This window comes from Lactuca virosa, chromosome 3 (genome assembly GCF_052849685.1).
Source record: "Lactuca virosa cultivar CGN04683 chromosome 3, Lactuca_virosa_CGN04683_v6, whole genome shotgun sequence".
In the NCBI taxonomy this organism is placed as follows: Eukaryota; Viridiplantae; Streptophyta; class Magnoliopsida; order Asterales; family Asteraceae; genus Lactuca; species Lactuca virosa.
This window is the reverse complement of record NC_136428.1, coordinates 73057651-73070563: the sequence shown is the minus strand read 5'-3', so window position 1 is coordinate 73070563 and position 12913 is coordinate 73057651. Positions and strand designations below refer to the sequence as shown.

The window sequence follows — 12913 nt, the reverse complement described above, 5'->3', positions numbered from 1 at the left end:
TGAAAGATCTTTCTCATACATACCCTGTAGTCTAAAGGAAGTTTAAGAGAAAATTTGTGAAATGACTTAAATAGAGGGGTTGTTTGAAGAAAATGACCAAGAATTAGGAGTTTTCGAAAAATGACCACGCCTTCCGCATAGAGGGTCTCTGCGGAAGTCCTTTAGCTCTGAGGAACAACAAAACTCTTTGAGGAAATGATGTGGTGGGGTAAAAAGACGATATATATATATATATATATATATATATATATATATATATATATATATATATATATATATATATATATATATATATATATATATAATTTTAATTCTGCGGAGGGTGCATCGTTCCACAGAGATGCCCTTTGCGAATCTGTTCTTCAGAGGAGTACCTCTGAGGAATTGTTCTTCGCTAAAACATCACCTATGTTGACTAAATCGTCAAAGAAATAGACTTAGAAACATAGTTTTATAGTTTAAATTGTTATTTTGAATCAGTGATACTTGCTAAATGTTGATACCACGTAAGAGTTAGAAGAAAACAAATACTATAATCGTTATTAGGTCATGTTTTAGCGAAGAACAATTCCTCAGAAGAGTACCTCTGAAGAATAGATCCGCAGAGGGCATCTCTGTGGAACGATGCACCCTCTGTGGAATTATAATTTTATAATTTTTTTTTGTCTTTTCCCCGCCACGTCATTTCCTCATATAGTTTTCTTATTCCTCAGAGCTAAAGGACTTCCGCAGAGGTCTCTCTGCGTAAGTCGTGGTCATTTTTCGAAAACTCTTAATTTTTGGTCATTTTCTTCAAACAATCCCTTCTTTTTGATCATTTCACAAATTTTCTCGAAGTTTAATGCATGAAATAGCAACAAACCTCCGATTGACTTGTTTATTATAGAATCCTACTTTTTTTCTTCATGGAAGTTTTTAATCTCATTTTGAGGACAAGTATAAAGAAATAGAATTGACAATATGAGGTGTTGGAATAACAACAAAGTAAGTAATCGAGTCTACGATTGTAATATATTTTCTACTTTGTCTTTTATCTTCGGTGCATGTATTGGAATAAAGCCAAGAATAGGCAAAAAGATAATAGTGGGAAGATCACATGCGTTGGTTTAGTTGGAAGAGGAGTAGATGACACCCAATTAATAAAAAGAAGATATTTCATTCAAGGAGAAATTGTGGCATATATGTTTTCAATATGAGAAGGATACATGAAAATAGAAGATATAGAGGTGATTCGTTTAGTACTTTTCAAATTATTACTATCAAGTTTTGTGAGAAGGAAAACAAAATGGTGAAGATAAAATGTGAAAAAAACATTGATAGTAGTATTCTATATTTCTATTGCGATTTGGATTTAATAAAAAGAAGATTTGATAATGATATTAAGGGCTGAAATACTCGGAATTCAAAAGAAAAAAAAAGTAAGGATTCGAGTTTGATGGAGAAGTAAGCCTGATAAGAAGAAAGGTGTACGGTTTTATTCTTTATAATTTGGAATTCAATTTGTTTTTTTACTAGGTGTGAAACCCGTATGCTACATGAGTTTATTAAAAATAAAAGTTTTATATCAAGTTATAAACATTAAATATTTTTAATGTCTATTTTATTTCAAAGTTAACCAAATATATTTTATTATATCTCAATTTTGACAATATTGTTTTATAATATTTCATTATTTTAATTTATGTAACCAAAAAGTCATAATAAATGTTTTTAGTGGTAGAAAAAAACAAACTATTTATTATTATATTCATTTTATGGAGAAAAATGTATTTACCTTAAATAATAAATGATTCATTAATTATAATGTTGAAAAATGGTAAAAACATTTTCATTTATTAGGATAGATTTGGACTTGATGGAAGTCTGGACAATGATGTTTTTATAAAGACAATTGGGCTTTAATTATTAATCTGAACTCTGAAGTATCTTTTTGAAGACTTTCAATATTAAATTTATGGAGAATTCTCTTGGTTTCTTGATATCATATTAAATAAGCTCCATAACTTTTTTTTTGGCTGGGCTACAAGTGATAAAACGAATTGCTGTTACTGTGAGTGATGATTCATTTTGACAGATCAGCAAAGAAATGCATTATTTGGGCTTAGATGCCGACTGTTGCTTGTGAATAATGACATTTGAAGGTAGGGGTGAACAAGCCGGTTTTTTTTTTTCAAACCGAACCGGTTCTGTTCAGATTCGTGAATAGTAAAACCGGTTCAGCCATAAACCGGTTCCGTCATAGAAAAACTCGAACCTATCTAAACCGGTTACACCGGTTCTAAACCGGTTCAATCGGCTCTAAACCGGTTCGATCGGTTTGACTACCGGTTCCAAACCGGTTCGCGGTTATTAAACCGGTTCTAAACCGGTTTCAATATCTAAAATCTCGAACGGGTGCGAACCGGCGGTTCGGTTCTTGAATCGGTTCGGTTCCTAGTGGACCGGTTCAGTGACCGGTTCGGATCCTGAACCGGTTTTTTTGTGCAAACCTATTTGAAGGGATCTAATGGGCTTTTGAAGATCATGGACATGGGCTTCACACCAATAAATAAAAACATATCTCTATTTCTTTTATTTAATCTATTAAATAAGATACAAAAACTATTTTAAAAATAAAGATCTATTGGTTTTTAAGTTGAGCAATTTTCAAGGTTGAAATATTCGAGTACACTTGGGGTGGTTTCCACATTTCAGTTTTAGCTGAAGTTATTAATATTTAATTTTAAAAATAAAGATCTGTTTGACCCACTAGCAACCAAATATAAATCAAGTTGACACGTTATCACATAATTGGTATGTTGCTGCTGGTAACACTAGTTTCACCTTATGCACATTATGGACGATTTTACCCCTGGCCTAATAATGATCAATACTGAGTGATCTCTATTATCATTTGACTGGTATCTTGTTGAAGATGAAGGTCTAGTTAAATCTGAAGCTGTTGGGTATTTCAAACTAGGCGTTAATTACCCGGTGCAATTCTTGGACGATTTTACCCCTGGATTACGGTGGAAGGTTAGTGGCTTCTTGATGGCGGCTGTTTCCATCAATACAGTGCTTCTAATGGGCATAGTGGTGGAATGAAGTTTTGAGATTGAACGCGACTGGAAGTACGTTGCTAGTTTTGGGATACTATGCTGCAATTCACATACATTTTAATAAGTACTGATTAATTAAAAAGAATGAATAAAATGCAAAACAATATAACATAAGTTTATTCCAGTTTCGACTTTTGACAGTTAAAAAATCACAGCTAATAAGTACAAAATACTTTGACTTGTTGATAAACATAAGCATTCAATTTCATCAAAAAAAATAACAATCCTATAAATACAAATTTCTCAGTTTGCTTGCCCAATAACACCATTATACTGACATAGTCACAAGTGGTAGTTTAACTAAAGTGGGGAGCCCTATAACGTTCTTTATAATTGTAGATTTTCCAACTATTTCTCCATGGTGTTCCATCTGATTAAATTTAAGCATTAAATTATGGATTGAGGGCACTAAATTAAATTGAAACATTAATATTGTTCGTACAGAATACAAGATCCTAACCTTTTTTATGCACAACAGTTATAACATTAGTTTATTTAAAACTAGGCGAATGCCCGCGCGTTGCGCAGAAACACCTATATAGTTGAAGTCTTTAAAAATATATGTTTTTTTAAATATAACAATAATGCTGTTGTTAAATTTGATATAATAATTCGTATACTGAATTGATATAATATATTGATTATTTTGAATTATATGATAATATATACATCTATTATAACTGCATAATCTCAATCGTTTGACTTCTATCCGCGAGTTATACATGAATAAAATTAAATATAATATATGGTTTAATGTTATTTATAGTTGTTGTTATTGTTAATTAATTTTTTAAAATTTATTTTCTTAATGTTTTAATTTCTATCATTATAATTATTTAAAACATCAAACATTGTTTTTTGATTTTAAATGTAACAATATAATCATTTATATAGAGTTATTTTTAACTATTGTTATTGTAAGTTATTTTAAGCTACTTATTTAAAAACTTTTAACAATTATAAATATATCTTTAGGAAATATTTTAGTTAAATTGATATTACAATTTAGTTTTTGCATTTATCACTTTTAACTATTTACAAAATATTCTTTGGTTTTTTAAGTGGAACTAAAATTTATATTTAAGTTGACATTGTAATGTTATATTTAAATTAACAATTTAAGTATTTTGTCCAAACTGTTCAAAAGTTGTAGCTTTAAACTGATAATGGTTTACACACAACAACATATTAAATCTAATAAATTAAGTATAATATGTTAAAAGTTAAAGACATACCTTTATAAGTAGAAGTAAATATATTATTTTAATATTGCAATTTAGTATATTTATGATTACACTTTAGGTTTGATATTTATTTAACCTTATTAACAACCTTATAATCATTATTAGAAAAACACTACAATTAATCACTTTTAACTATTTACAAAATATTCTTTGGGTTGTTTTAGTTAAACTAAAATTTATATTTAAGTTGGCACTGTAACGTTATATTCAAATTAATAACTTAAATATTTTATACAAATTGTTCCAAAATTATATCTTTAAAATGATAATGGTTTACATCCAACAATATATTAAAACTAATAAATTAAGTATAATATGTTAAAAGTTAAAAAACATAACTTTATAAGTAGAAGTAAAGATATTATTTTAATATTGAAATTTAGTTTATATATGATTACACTTTAGGTTTGATATTTATTTAACCTTATTAACCAACTTATAATTATTATTAGAAAGAAATTGAAAAGTCATGAGAGTTTCAAATGAATGTGGTGAAAGGAAAAATGCATGGGAGTTTCAAATCAATGTGGTGAAAGGAAAAATGTTTCCTTTATAATATAGTACGATATGATGATGTTAACCGTATATCTTAGTACAAATGCTCATGACACAATATTGAATGCATCTCAAGGTTTAACTTTTAATATAGTAAAAACTGTTTTATATTTGGTACCACACGATCAGAGAAACATTATGAAAAAAATACAATAAAAAAGGTCGCATGAGGTTCCCAAAAACATTCAGCGGTTCATTTTTTGCCACACACATTGCTATCAATAGAGAAATTTGTTTGGCTCCACGATATTTTTTGAATAATAATTTATATAAAAAAAGGGAACACACCATGAAAATGATATAAGAGCATAGTTACCTAATTCACGGATCGCTCCGGTACAGGAACGAGGAACGGGTACAGGGTTCACTAGATTGGACGAATCAGGTACGGAGGGGGTGTACCATGAATTCTGGTACAATGTACCCAAATGTAAACCATTTTTTAGAACCATATTAGTGTACATATATGTATTATAAATCAGATTACCAAATACCAAAAACATAAATGATAAAACCTCTTAAGTTTTAAGTACCAAAAGATGAAACAGATCACATATATTGAAATTGTGAATTCCTGTACAGTGTACCCAAATGGAATATATATATATATATATATATATATATATATATATATATATATATATATATATATATATATATATATATATATATATAATATTTGAACAGGTTATGAATGGGATTATTTGTTTATATAGAAATCGTGAATCATTGGAAGTTTTTATATATAATATTGTAAGAAGGGTACAGTGGAATTCGTAAGAAATCGAGGTGACGCACCACTTTTACCAAGTGTCTCATTAATTCCCGCCAAAATTAAAGTCGGCGTACCAGATCACGATTCCAATTGAGGCCGTACACAAAATCAATCAAATCATACACGATTTTACAATCGATCAACCCTATCCAAATATCGATTTGATAGGTGAAAATTTCCGATCCGATTCACATTCCAAGAGCGAACTGGTACAACTTCAAACCCCGATTCGATACAATACGATCTGGTATGCGATTCGTGGCCTTATGACCGAATTAGGTAACTATGTATAAGAGTACAAATACAACACAAATTATACCTCCATCTACACCAAGCTAGAGAACTAAAAGATAACAAAACTTGAAATAGAAAACTTTAACCTCATATCCAACAGTTAAATCATCATTATTTGAAAGACAAGTTTTCAGACCAAAAAAAGCGAACCGAGGGTTAGAGCAGGTAAACATCGGCAGCAACTAAAAAGCCCGGACACCACCATTACAACGTTATTATGTCAGAATGTGTTGTCCGAGGTTTAAAAAAAATACCACTCGTCAATCAGTGTCATTTTATCCGCATATATGTGGCAAGGTATACAACAAAAGTAATTCTGATATCCTTTCGGAGATGTTTAGCAGCCTTTACATTGTGTCTTTGTTTTCGGTGATATAATGGGAATATTTTTTTTCTAATAACTTTTGGTTAATCAAGCGACCAATATATCGATGATCATGCATTCTAAAACCAAAAACAATTCTTCTTCTATAAAATTTCTATGATCAAGCTGAAAGATGGTATTCACAATACGATGCATTACGTTAGCAACAACCAGCTTATGAGGAAACTCATCCTCAAGATCTCCATCAAAACAATCCATAACTTCTTTCATAATGTATAATAGGCTGTTAATATTGTTCCATAACTTCTTTCATAATGAAGGAAGTTATAGATTGTTTTGATGGAGACCCTAAGGATGAGCTTCCACCTAAGCTAGTTGTTGTTAACGTAATGTATCGTATTGTGAATACCATCTTTCGGCTTGATCATAGAAACTTTACAAAATAAGAAATGGATTTGGTTTTTAGAATGCAAGATCACCGATATATTGGTCGCTTGCTTGACCAACATGTCAGAAGTTATTAAAAAAATATATTCTCATGGTATCACAGAAAACAAAGACACAATTTAAAGAGTGCACCGCAGCTGCTAGGCATCTCCGAAAGGATATTAGAAATACTTTTGTTGTATGACATGTCACATACAGACGCAGATACATTGACATTTATTGACAAATGACATTCCTTTTTGTAAATCTTGGACGACATAAATTCAATTATGACATAAGCACGTTGCAATGGTGGTGTCTGGGATTCTTAGTTGTCAATGTTTACCTGCATTAACCCTCCTCAGTTCGCTGCTCTTGGCCCGAAAACTTATTTTTTTAAATAGTGATGAGTTAACTATTGAACATATGAGGTTTAAGCCTTCCATTTCATATTTTGTTATCTGTTAGCTTTTCTAGTTTGGTGTAATTTGTGTTGTATTTATATACTCTTATATCCTTTTTCATTATGGGTTTTATACATAGGTTATCAAACATGCTCTAAGTTCATCTAAGTTCCTTTATATTCATTCGCTTATGTTTGTTTATGTTTATGTATAATGTTGGCTAACTTTATAAACTATGTACTATCTAAATTAACACAATAAAAGGCCAAATACCTTAAAAGTTAAACATTCACAAGAGTTGTAAATTGGAACGCATCAAACGAACCCTTATCAACGTTTGGATGTTCATGTTTATTTGTGTTTGTTAATGTTCATATATGTGTGTTAATTTATGTTAGTTCAGGTTCATTTATGTCTGTTTAGCATGTTAACGAACGAACATTAACAAAGTAATTTTTTAAACGAACAAACATGATTTGTTCATTTATGTGTCCGTGTTCGTTTGTTAATGTTCATATATGTGTGTTAATTTATGTTAGTTTAGGTTCATTTATGGCTGTTTAGCGTATTAACGAATGAATATTAACAAATTATTTTTTTAAACGAACGAACATGAACAAAATATTGTTCATTTATGTGTCTGTGTTCGTTCGTCTGTTCGTTTAAACTTAAACGGAAAACTAAAAAACAAATGCTCGTGTTCACTCAATTCATTTACAACCCTAAATGCATATAAGATTTGGTCAATCTTGATATTGATGAGTCGTAAAGATATGGGTAGTTTATTTAGATATTTCTAGATTTTACTATATTTTATTTGTTATAGTACTAAGATATTTGTTAAGTTGTTTGTTGGTGATATTTAATTTGATTGATTTTTGTTTATTATCTAAAAGATAAACAAACATATCAAAACTTATAATTTTTATACACTAAAATCATTTGATGTATTTTTAAGAAAAAATATGTTACAGCATTTAGAATTGATGATCACAAGTTGAATGTGAATGCTATAACTTTATAAAATAGCAACAAACTTCTAATTGATTTGTTTATTATAGGATATCATACTTTTGTTCTTCATGGAAAGTTTTTAATCTCAAGTTGAACAGAAGTGTATAAACTAGAGAAAGAAAAAAGATTTCAAGTATGATTGGAAATGCAAGAAACGAAAGATAATTAAGTTATGGTTTGTTGATGACCTGATGATGAGCCTTTATAATGGTGATTCTGTGTGATGCATGACATGTGTTATGTCTTCACTGCCGGTAGTAGTTTCCTTAGTTCCTTATTCCTGCATCAATCAATCATTAAGGAATTTGAGAATTTAATGAATTAAAGTATTTTTGTTGTGTAGTGGAGAAATGCAGAGGTAAAGCTAAAGTTGGAAAAATATTTTCCTATGGAATAAATTTTACAAAATGGTCGAGTAAAATGGAAATAGGTGGTGGAGAGACCAAACACAAAGACAGTTATAATATCTCAGCAAAAAAGAACAACCAACCGGTGTTCATAACCACGGCCTGACAATATATAATCCTAGATTAACCATTCCAGCATAAAACAAGAGCACATAAGAGATTATCACACACGACAAACAGATTATCACAATATGTAGTCAATAACTCTCACTCTCATGTGTAACAATACTTTACAAAAATCTATGCCACTAAAAGGTCCATGGCAAGTACAGTCTAAACAAAAGAGCAACCAACAATACATAGATTTATTGCATTGCGGTCAACTAAAAATAATGACACACAAAGTTGCTTCTGTTACATGCCAATTACTGACTGAGTAATTGCTACCACATAAAGAGAAAGTAGACTTACAAAGGGAAAGATAAAATCAGGAACACGCCAGCTGATTGCACCTGCTAATGGCTCGTTCACACTTAGAAAACCTGAGTGAACAAGGATCGAACCCAAACAAACATTAGCTCATTTCCTGTTACAAACAAACAGAAAAAAGTCATTAAAAAGACAACACACGGAAATGTCTATAAAAGAAACTCAAGGTTTCACAAACTAGTAAGCCAATTTGAATTAATCACAATATGCAACCAACTAACAGGGCTGACTCTACCCTTCGCAAAACTAAGCAAGGGCTTAGGGCCCCCAATTCCAAATGGCCTCCAATTTTAAAGCTTATTCTGTTATATATATATATATATATATATATATATATATATATATATATATATATATATATATATATATATATATATATATATTTCTTGGGTTGCAAAGACAAGTTGAAGCTTGTTTGATGGTAAAAGCATTGATTTATAAAACTAAAAGTTTCAAGTTCAAAACTGTTTGCTTACTTGAAGGGCCCCAATTTTTTTTATTTGCTTAGAGCCCCTAAATTGGTTGAGCCGCCCTGCCAATTAACAGATACAAACTCTCCAGAATCCAAACAATGGGTCAACTGTTATTTAGAGCCAAGATAACATGTTATTTCAGAATCCAAACAAAAAACTTACAGATAATACATGATCTGTAATGTTTGCTATAATTGCAGATCTAACTAGTTTTTTTTTTTTTTTTTTTTTTTTTTTTTTTTTTTTTTTGAAAACGAAGGAAAAAAAAACGTTCCAGATTATTCTACTAAAAAAGCGAAGAAAACTTCAGATATTTAACCCTAGATATGATTCAGTAATCTTCAGTTCTGAAACCCAAGATTCATCAGATTAGATTACTCTGAGACAAACCGAGTACCGAGTACCGAGCACGTACTCTTTTCTAGTTATTTTATGCAAATTAAGTGAAAGTACATTTCTTTAAATGGAAAAATATAGTAACGATCCTAACATTTCGGGGGCTCTATTCAATTTATTTCTTCCAGTACATTTTAAAAGACACAAAAACATATTCCTTAATTTTCGTTCTATTTCATAATGTAATAATGATAATTATTTTCATTCAAAGTGGAATAAAAATAATTAGAATATTTAAATCCCGTTGGAAACCTATATGTATCCACCATCTAGTAAAAACACAATTTTTTTCTTAGTTAAATCCCATTAAAATCCATTATCAACTTAAAATAGTAGAAAAAAGATATACACGTCAATATAGGAGTTTTAAAATTGCTAAAATTAAAAAGCTTGTGCCTTTTCGTGATGGAACTTCTCTATTTTGAACTCTTGCAAAAGAAAAAAAAAAGGAACATTAATCCGACCAAACGAAAGCTAAGTCTATAATAATTAAGTTTTCATAAATGTTGGCTTCAATAGAATAACATGGTTCATCACATAGTTCCTCCTAATATGTATATGTTGTATAAAATAATACACATAGGAGGTTTAGTTCCGGAACAAAAGGTTTTATTGATACACAATACGAAAACACGCACTCTTATTAGGACTTCAACTTAAAAATAATATTTCCAGGTAGGGATGAGCATATGGGTCGGGGAACCGGCCGGAACCGGTACCGGTACCGGAACCGGAACCCGATGGAACCGGTCGGGCCGGGACCAATACTATACTTTCGTCAATTTTTGGAATCGAGACCCGGTAAGAACCGGTCGTTGAAATCGGCCCAAAACCGGGAATCAGACCGGATAACTCACTCAAATTTTGAAAGTTGCATAACTCACTCAATTTAAATTTTTTCGACCTGAATCTTTTTCCTACACGTCGATTAGGATCTGTAGTTAAGTTTAGACTATAAAAACGCTTGATTTGGTTAAAAATTGAATGAGTTACAAGCCCCGCAAGGAAGGGTGTCAAATCAGAAATTTTTTATGTTACAACAATTAAACGTAATCTGACTTTGTTGTTCAAATGTGCATAACTCACTCAATTTAACTTTTTTTGACCTAAATCTTTTTCCTACATGTATATTAGGATTTGTAGTTAAGTTTAGACTATAACAACGCTTGATTTGGTTAACAATTGAATGAGTTACAAGCCACGCAAGGAAGGGTGTCAAATTAGAATTTTTTTTTATGTTTAAGCAATTAAATGTAATCTGACTTTGTTGTTCAAATGTGCATAACTCACTCAATTTAACTTTTTTTGACCTGAATCTTTTTCCTAAATGTAGATTAGGATTTGTAGTTAAGTTTAGACTATAAAAACGCTTGATTTGGTTAAAAATTGAATGAGTTACAAGCCTCGCAAAGAAGGGTGTCAAATCAGAATTTTTTTATGTTCCAACAATTAAACGTAATCTGACTTTGTTGTTCAAATGTGCATAACTCACGCAATTTAAGTTTTTTTGACCTGAATCTTTTTCCTACACGTAGTTTAGATTTTGTAGTTAAGTTTAGACTATAAAAACGCTTGATTTGGTTAAAAACTGAATGAGTTACAAGCCTCGCAAGGAAGCGTGTCAAATCAGACCGGTTCCAAAATAGAACACCCAGTAAAAACCGGACCCGGAACCGGAACCGTTAGAACCGTCGGGCCGGTTAGGTTCTTGATTTTGGCCGAAACCGGTTCCCGGGTCGGGCCGGTTCCGGCCAGTTCGGTCCGTTTGCTCATGCCTATTTCCAGGGACTTGAACCCGAATCATAGATATATGAGCCAATCACTTTTGTGACTAAATTAGGCATAACTTAAACCGGGATCATAAAGATATGTAACACATATCTAACTCTATGGATTCAGAAGCTCAAAATAAAGCAGTTGCACATTAGGTGCAACATTCTCAATAATATATATATATATATATATATATATATATATATATATATATATATATATATATATATATACAGGGGCGGACCTAGGGGTGGTCCACGGTGGCACCGGCAACCCCTAACTTTTCTGGCCGCGGTCGAAAATTTTTCGAAAATTTTATTTTTTATACTACCGTGCAACCTCTACTGTAAAATCATACGTCCGCCCATATGTGTGTGTATATATATATATATATATATATATATATATATATATATATATATATATATATATATAACTCACAAATATCAAGTGTATTCAATATTTGGACTAAGTTTTTCTTGCCAGCTTCTTATCTCTAATTACATTAAATAACCAAATGTTTATAAAACTCAATAAATAAATAAATAATATATATATATATATATATATATATATATATATATATATATATATATATATATATATATATATATATATATATAACTCACGAATATCAAGTGTGTTCAATATTTGGACTGAGGGGGTGTTTGGCTTGTCTTTTTGAGAGGCAAAAGACATTTTTGGAAAAGTTACAAAAAGTCGGGATTTCTTAACTTTTCCAAAAAGTCAGTTTTTCTTATATCCAAAATCCAAAAGTAGCTTTTAAAATGTTTTTATCAAACATCTTTTCCTTTTTATCTTTTACAAAAAAGACTTTTGCCTCTAAAAAAAACAAGTCAAACACCCCCTAAGTTTTTCTTGCCAACTTCTTATCTATAATTACATTAAATAACCAAATGTTTATAAAACTCAATAAATAAATAAAACAAACACTGCAACCATTATATATACTTATAAAGGAAACATTTTTTCTTTCACCACATTCATTTGAAACTTCCATGTATTTTTCCTTTCACCACATTCATTTGAAACTCCCATGATTTTTCAATTTCTTTCTAATAATAATTATAGTTTGGTCAATTATGTTAAATAAATATCAAACCTAAAGTATAATCATATATAAACTAAATTTTAATATTAAAATAATATTTGGAACAATTTGTATAAAATACTTAAATTATTAATTTAAATATAACATTATAGGGTTAACTTAAATATAAATTTTAGTTTAACTTAAACAACCCAAAAAATACTTTATAAATAGTTAAAAGTGATAAAT

At 30.2% G+C, this 12913-nt stretch overlaps 1 long non-coding RNA gene across 2 annotated transcripts in view; it reads right to left on the bottom strand.

The window, feature by feature from the left end:
* Positions 1-2671: 2671 nt before the first annotated feature.
* LOC145162389 (uncharacterized) overlaps positions 2672-12913 on the bottom strand; it is a 28008-nt gene continuing 17766 nt past the window's right edge. The window contains exons 2-5 of one of the 2 annotated variants that reach the window (XR_013739071.1): positions 9448-9551; positions 8954-9068; positions 8324-8415; positions 2672-3137 (exon numbers count right to left, since the gene is read on the bottom strand). This is a non-coding gene — a long non-coding RNA (uncharacterized LOC145162389). The remainder of the gene's footprint in view (positions 3138-8323; positions 8416-8953; positions 9069-9447; positions 9552-12913) is intronic. The other variant, XR_013739072.1, reaches the window with a different exon arrangement.